The sequence below is a fragment of the Puma concolor genome, chromosome E2, assembly GCF_028749965.1.
Source record: "Puma concolor isolate L17-30 chromosome E2, mPumCon1.1.hap2, whole genome shotgun sequence".
NCBI lineage: Eukaryota > Metazoa > Chordata > Mammalia > Carnivora > Felidae > Puma > Puma concolor.
The window spans coordinates 4,678,639-4,686,326 of record NC_141681.1 but is presented as its reverse complement, the minus strand read 5'-3'; the positions used below and the strand labels follow the sequence as shown (position 1 = coordinate 4,686,326).

The following is a 7,688-nucleotide window of genomic DNA, read 5'->3' as shown; positions in this document are numbered from 1 at the left end:
CCCCTCTCCTCCCCGGCCTTCCCTCTGCCCACATCCCTACCCCACTAGACCGCACAGCTCCGACTGGTCTCCCCGTTGCCCAGGCTTGCCCAACGGGGGCTTTTGTTTTGTGTTCCAAAGCAATTTCCCGAGGCAAACTCACCTCACGCACCATTAGCCGTTCGGAAGTGACACGGCAGCTGACATCCAGTGATCTTAACGACGCTGTACGACCTTCTGCTCTACCTACTTCCAAAACGTGTCCCTCCCTTCGAAGTAAGGCCCCTCCCCCCCCCCAGGCCCCGTCTCTGGATTTTTCTATTCTGGACGTTTCGTACACGTGGAGTCACACACGACGTGACCCCTCGCGTCTGGCGTCTTTCCCTTGGCGTGAGGTTTTCCAGGTGGATCCGTGTCGTAGCATGTGTCAGCTCTTCCTTCTTTTTTAGGACAAAATGGAATTCCGTCGCACGGCTAGACCACATTTGGTTAGTCTGTCATCGGTTGCCGGCCACTCGGGCTGTTGGCCAGCTTTCACTGATGTGATTGGTGCTGCTGGGAACATCCGTGTACGAGCACTTGTTTGAGTCCCTGACTGCATTGCCCTGGGTATATACCTAGGAGGGGGATGTCTGGGTCACAAGGTGACCTTGTGTATAATCTCTGAGGAGCTCGTGTCCGTCCGCACGTTCTTTGACCTTTAAAGGTGAAGGCTAATTCCCCTCCCTTCAGCAGGGGCCAGACTCGCTAAGTCTCACTTCTCATCGATGGGACGTGGCGAAAGTGATGCCGTCCCACCTCCTTCTCCCTCTCTTGGGTCATTTGCTCTGGGGAAAGCCAGCCGTCATGCCAGAAGGACACTCGGGCAGCCTGTGGAGAGCCCGTGTGGAGAGAAACATGGGGCCTCCCTCCAACGGCCAGCACCAACATGGCGGCCGTGAGTGGATCCTCTGTCTGCCATCACGCCTGCGTGTTGGCCCCAAGAAACCCAACCCAGAACTGTCCCTCTGAGCCGTTCCCAAGTACCGGGGCCACCGAAACGATGAGCAATCATAAATGTTTACAGATAACTGTTGGGGGGTGATTTGTTACACAGCAACAGCTAGCTGATACACCCGTCCGCCTGTGCATTCCCCCTGCAGCGGCTAGAATGGAGGAAGCACCCATGCTGCATGCATAGAAGCAAAACGAAGGAATGAGTGAATAAATGAAGAAGAAGAGACGCTCTCTTCGAAGGAAAGCGTTTCCCAGGCAACCACGTATCTGCCAACTAAGACATCTGCCTCCAAATAAATGCACTAGCGATGGTGGTCATCCGTGGATGCTGAAAACCTCGCGGGGGACAATGTCTGGAGGAACAGGATATTCATAGTCTCAAAGTACTTCCCCACAGATTATTTATAATTTACAAAGGGGAAAATGGTCACTTTTCCGTGGAGACAACAAGCAGACCCAAGCCTATTCAAGCGGTCCAAACTGACATCAGCAACCTCCAGGCCACCCACGCCAGCCTGGCAGGTGGGAGCCGAGGCCGGTGGCCCCCACGTGGCTCCGCAGAGCGCGCTCCCAGCCGAGCAGGGCTGCCCCACCCTGACCCGGGCGGAGGCACCAGCTCTGGGTCCCGGAGCACCGGCCACACAGCATATGGTCATTCTACAAACGGGCCCTGTTCCAGGATGGGCTGTGAGTCTTCTGGTGATCGCTTCTGTATTTATGTTGCGCATTTGGGGCGAGCATGCTCTTTCCCAGATTCAACTACCTCCATCTGTTTGTCATCGTAGGAGGAAGAGAAATCCAACATATCTTGGACCAAAAGCACAGTGATTTTCTGTTCACGAGAGAGAAGCTTTCTGCGAGCCTCCCGCTTTACAGGGAACTGATGAACTGATTTTGAGGAATTGGTTTCTTCCTGGGGCTAATACACTTTTGAATTTGCGTGTTTTAAAAAAAATGTGTTTAACGTTTATTTATTTTTGAGACAGAGAGACAGAGCGTGAGCGGGGGAGGGGTGGAGAGAGAGGGAGACACAGAATCAGAATCAGGCTCCAGGCTCCGAGCCATCAGCCCAGAGCCCGACGCGGGGCTCGGACCCACGAACCGCGAGATCATGACCTGAGCGGGAGTCGGACGCTCAACCGACGGAGCCACCCAGGCGCCCCCAATTCAGGTTTTAAAAAACACTAACGTCATCAATATTAGACCAAACCAACGTCACGTCTCTGGAGAGGATGCGGTCAGAGGGACATAACATCACTTCCGTGGTATTCCTGCCCCGAACGTGAGAACCTAGGTCTGATTTTGAGGCAGACCCCAAGCGAGGGACATTGTGCCAAACAGCTGGCCTGTAGACTTGAAAACTGATGCCACGGAAGACCAAAAGAAGGCCACATGCCCCCCTTCCTGCGCAAAGGAGACCCAGGAGACATGGCAGGTAAACGCAGTGTGGGGTCCCCGGGTGGTGATGTGGTTTAGAAAAAGAAAACACGGCTACAGAGGACATAGTTAGGACAGCTGGGGCGATTTGAACCCGGACCAGAAGTGAAATGGATTGGATACCAGAATGGTGTGCATGCGAGTTTCCCGCCTTCGATCTGCACACCGCGGTCAAGCAAGACAACGTCCTTGTTCTCGAGACCTGTCCACCCAAGGATTTTTAAACCGCTTCACCGATGCAGGAGCGACGTTCAGAGAGCTGCCCGTGTTTAGCGTGTGCCCCTTGATGGGTTTGGAGGTGAAGACACCTCCGCGAAACCGTCGCCACGATCCGTGCCGCAGGCCGCCCATCGCCTCGAAGGTTTCATTCATTCATTCATTCATTCATTCAGAGCGAGCGCACTTAGCGAGGGACCCACCCTCCCAGCACGCTGTTGGGCGCACGGCACGGCACGTCTAACTGTGGGCTCTGTGCTGTGCCGCAGGTCTGTGGGACTTGCTCATCTTACAGAACGGAGCCCACTCGCCCCTGCGAGTTGGAGCGTCGGATTCGTCGGATTCGTGGTCTCGGGCAGGGTGTCCTTCCTTCAGGCTGTGTCCCAGTCGGTGCTGTGCATTTGCGCCCTTTCTTTTGGGGGGACGTTTGGGCTGCTTCTGTCACACGGATGCGTGGGTAAAAGAGTCTGCTGGCCGCGACTCACTGTCATGTAGCTCGGAGAAGACACGTCCATGTACATCCACCCAGACCTGGAGTTTCGGTATCTGGACTGGACTGTAACCACTGAGAGGGCAGACCCGTCTGTTTCCCCACCCAAGTCCCCAGAACGGAGAGCAGCGTCACACGGGAAGTGGACACTCATGGCTCGTCCTTGGGTCAGAGACGTAGAACCCAGAAGCGGTGGGACAAGGGGAAGTTTCTGCAACAGTCCAGAGAAGGAACTGGGTGAGTTGAGCCTTCTTGTAGTTCCTCAGACGTGTCGGGCACACCGGCGCCCCAGGACCTTTGCACCTGCTGTGCCTGCTCCCCGGAATGCCCTTACCCGGTGATCCTACTTCCTCAGCACCCTCTGTGAGACCTTCCTTCCCGGGCTGCCCCAGCTGAGAGTTCTGCAGCCGCCCCCCTGCCGCCCACCACACTGCGTGTCCCTCCCCTCTTTATTTGTTCCCCGGAGCGCTTTCTGAAGCTTATTTTCATTTATTTGTTTTATCGTCCCTCTCTCCCACTAAAACGTAACCTCCACAAAGGCAGGATTTTTTTGTTCTCTTCAGTCACTCCCAAATCCCCAGTGCCTAGCAGAGTATCTGGGACATAGTAGGCATTTAATAAATATCTGGAAAAATCAAAAAAACAGGAAGAGGGGGAGGGAAAGGAAAGAAGAAAGGAACGGAGGGAAGGGAATAATCAATCAGCAGTCTCCCCTCCTCCTAGGCCAAAGCTTCCGCAGCCCCGCTTGGGGACCCCTCAAGTCCCCCCGGCTTCCAAGTGCCACGTAGGAGCGGGTCTCCGATTTGGGTCAGCCCACGCTTGGCCCGAGGCCGTTGGCCAGGGAGAGACCTGGCCACTCCCCAGGGTTGGAGTCTTCTCAAAGGCGATTGACGTTTCCACTTAAAAAGACATCGTCCGGCCCGAAGAGGCTCCTTGCACACTTCCTGCCTGCGGCTTACTCAGCTGTGGCCTGGGCCGGGCCAGCTCTGGCTTTTCATCCCCCGGGGCATTCAGAAGATCTCCCGCTCCAGCCAGTTTGGGCTGCCCGCGGCCCACCTGCCATCTATAAGCCCCCCGCTCTCCTCTCACCCGCTAGAGGGGAGAGTGCGCGTCCAGGCTGCTGGGCAGATCCGGAGTGGGACCCGCAGAGCCGCGCTTAGTGGATGGTCCCAGCCAGAGGCTGGGGCTCTGTCTCGAGCTTATCCGGGTTCTGTCTCGCCTTGGCCAGAAAGGACCGCGGCTGCTTCAACCCTGTGGATGGGCCCTCCCACCGACGGGGACCCATTTCATGACTTACCCGTTCACTAAATTGACACTTACTGTGTACCGACTGTGTGCCGAGCACCATTCTAGGGGCTAGGAGTGTGCACGCACGTGTGTGTGTGTGTGTGTGTGTGTGTGTGTGTTCGATACGTTTCTATGGGAGGAGCAGGTGATGGGTCACACTCGTCGTGAGTAGCCGGCCGGCCAGGCCCCCAGGAGGCTCAAACAAGGTGAGCCGTGACCTGCGTGGACTGTGTCCCCACGTGGTCACCCCGGAAAAACTGCTTTGGGACGAGCCCTGCTCCCAGCAGCCTCCACCCTGAAAGCTGCGTGGGTGTCAGAGCGCTAGGGGTGAGCCGTGAGGTTTTGCCCAAGTACCCGCCAGGCCAACACAGTGTGGTAGAGAGTGCAGCTCCCGGGACTGCCCCCCACCTGGGAGGAGCCAGGGGTGGGCAGTCGATGGGACCAGAGAGAGCAGGAACGGAAATGCAGAGCAGGGACGGGGAGCCCAGCGCTGTTCCCCATCCCGCTCTGCTTTTCACTAACAGAAGGAGGCCTGGGGCTGCTTCGAGAATCTTCTGAGCCCAGGGAGTGCCTGGGGGGCTCAGTCAGTTAAGCGTCCGACTTCGGCTCAGGTCATGATCTCACGGTTCGTGAGTTCGAGCCCCGCGTCGGGCTCTGTGCCGACAGCTCGGAGCCTGGGGCCTGTTTCGGGTGCTGTGTCTCCCTCTCTCTCTGCCCCTCCCCCACTCGCTCTGTCTCTCTCAAAAATAGACATTAAAAAAATTTTAAAAACAGAGAGTCTGTTTCTTGGTTTGTTTCTTTGTTTCTTAAATTCTACCTATGAGTGAAATCATATACTTGCCTTCCTCTTACTCATTTCGCTTAGCATTATCCTCTGTAGCTCTGTCCGTGTCGTTGCCAATGACAAGAGTTCATTCTTTTTTATGGCTGAATAATATTCTATTGTATATATGCCACATCTTCCTTGTCCGTTCATCTATCTGCCCATGGACACCTGGGCTGCTTCCGTAACGCTGATATAAATATAGGGGTTCCCGTATCCCTTTGAATTAGTGTTTTTGTATTTTGGAAGTAAATACCCAATAGTGCAATTACTGGATTGCAGGGTAGTTCTATTTTTAACTTTTTTGAAGACCCTCCATACTGTTTCCCAGAGTGGCTGCACCAGTTTGCATTCCCACCAAGAGTGCACAAGGGGTCTTTGTCTCCACATCCTCGCCCACGCCTGATGTTTCCTGTTGTTGTTGTTGTTGTTGTTGTTGTTGTTGTTGATTTTAGCCATTCTGACAGGTGTGAGGTGAGATCTCACTGTTTTGAGTTGCCTTTCCCTGACGATGAGCGATGTTGAGCATCTTTCCATGTGTCTGTTGACCACCTGGGTGTCTTCTTTGGAGAAATGCCTGTTCATGCCTTCTGCCCTTTTTTTTTTTGACGTACATTTTTTTAAAATTTTATTTTAAAAATGTTTTCAATTTACACCCAGATTTAGTTAGCCTATAGTGCAACAAGGATTTCAGGAGTAGATTCCTTAGTGCCCCTTCCCCATTTAGCCCATCCCCCCTCCCACCACCCCTCAGTGTGTTCTCCATATTTATGAGTCCCTTCTGTTTTGTCCCCCTCCCTGTTTTTATATTATTTTTGTTTCCCTTCCCTTACGTTCATCTGCTTTGTCTCTTGAAATCTTCTGCCCATTTTTTAATTGGATTATTTGCTTTTTTGAGTGTTGACTTGTATCAGTTCTTTATAGATTTGGGACACTAAGCCTTTGTCAGATATGTCATTTGCAAATATCTTCTCCCGTTCCGGAGGCTGTCTTTTAGCTTTGTGGATTGTTTAAAACTCTGGAACGCTTTGCGAATCTGTGTGTCATCGCTGAACAGGGGCCGTGTTGTCCTCTCTGTACTGTTCCAGTTTTAGTGGACATTTATCATGCAGCTTTCATGTGACACTTAGCAAAAGAGCTGTTGTTGACTCATCTCCGCGTAGACATAACACTCTTGGGCACGCCTAACGCCGCAGAAACCAACGAGTTGCGGAAGACCCTAAACGTCTTCACTTTCAGACGCTGGCTCTTCCACGTCACCTCTGCACTCAGACTGATCGCGGTCCCCGTTCTCTGCGCCACCAAGGGCGTGGTGACGGCCGCCCTTCTTAGGAGAGTCCACGTGTCAAGACTAAAGCTTTAAACCCACTTCACAATCATGACATGGTACAACGTCGAGAGACCATGCGCCCCTGCCTGCAGAGATGCTGAACGGGGGGGGGGGGGGGTGGGGGGAGTTCGGGACACACGGTGGTCGCACAGCCCAGCCCACGACACCTGCGTCACGACCACCACCTGTGGGACAGTGATGTACGACGTGTAAACCAACTCAGAGATGTTAAGAGTGTGGACTGTGCCTCTCAGGTTGGAGGAGATGTGGCCTCTCGTTCCCAAGGGGAGGGAAGCGGAGGGCCTGGTCCTCCTGGCTGGAGCTGGCTTTGCGCAAGGCCTCGCACCTGCAGGGCTGTGGAAGCAGACCCGGCTGGCCCCGGGCCAGTGAGAAGGAAGCGTGGAACTATGGGAGATGAAGGGTCAGGTTTGAAAGAGACAGAAACTGCTGCATTGGGTCTGAACTGGTGAACTGGGACTTCCTCGTACTTCAAAAAGGGGAACAGGCATTTGAATGAAGTGAATGAGAGGGGCTCGCCTCCCCGTTGAACGTCTTCAGCCGTGAGTGAAGAGAGTGAGGGGAAATCAGCCTGGAGAAGCCGAGCTGTGATCACGTGCTTCTCGTGGTTCGGGGACGAGATTTCTGGTGTTGACATGGAACCAGGTGGGTTCCGTTTACTGCCCTGATGGTCAGGTTCGCCATCGGCCACCCAGCGGGGTGAGCGCTGGGCAGTCAGCCCGCCCACGCCACTCTCCTCACCATTCCAGAGCCACCGTGGGGCTCCAGGGCCCCGTGGATGGGACCTGCTCGGGCCCGACGACTCTCCTCTGCGCCCAGCTTCCGTTTTCTGGAACAGAGGCTGCTGTCTGAAGCCGACGGCTTTGGGTTTCTGGGCCCCGTCTCCCAGGGCCGGGTAAGGCCCAGAACGTCGGAAGGGATCGCCGGGCCGTGCACCACGGCCAGGGCCACTGCTAGCTCACAGCTGGGTTTCAGCCCCCCCCCCCCCCCGATGCCCCGCCCAGGTGTGTTTGTTCAGTGCCCAGACTACACAGCCACAGGAGTGCAGCAGTGGCCTTGGTCAGCAGAGGTTACGTCTTAGGAACAAGCAGGGTCATCCTGCATTTGCTGAA

At 54.8% G+C, this 7,688-nt stretch overlaps 1 long non-coding RNA gene and 1 other non-coding gene across 2 annotated transcripts in view; one reads left to right on the top strand and one right to left on the bottom strand.

Moving 5' to 3' along the window:
* The first annotated feature begins 2,943 nt into the window (after nucleotides 1-2,943).
* LOC147573320 (uncharacterized) overlaps nucleotides 2,944-7,688 on the top strand; it is a 40,206-nt gene continuing 35,461 nt past the window's right edge. Inside the window, exon 1 of the long non-coding RNA XR_015244622.1 lies at nucleotides 2,944-3,355. This is a non-coding gene — a long non-coding RNA (uncharacterized LOC147573320). The remainder of the gene's footprint in view (nucleotides 3,356-7,688) is intronic.
* On the bottom strand, nucleotides 6,241-6,347 carry LOC147573321 (U6 spliceosomal RNA). The gene has a single exon (XR_015245189.1). It is a non-coding gene; the product is annotated as a U6 spliceosomal RNA (small nuclear RNA).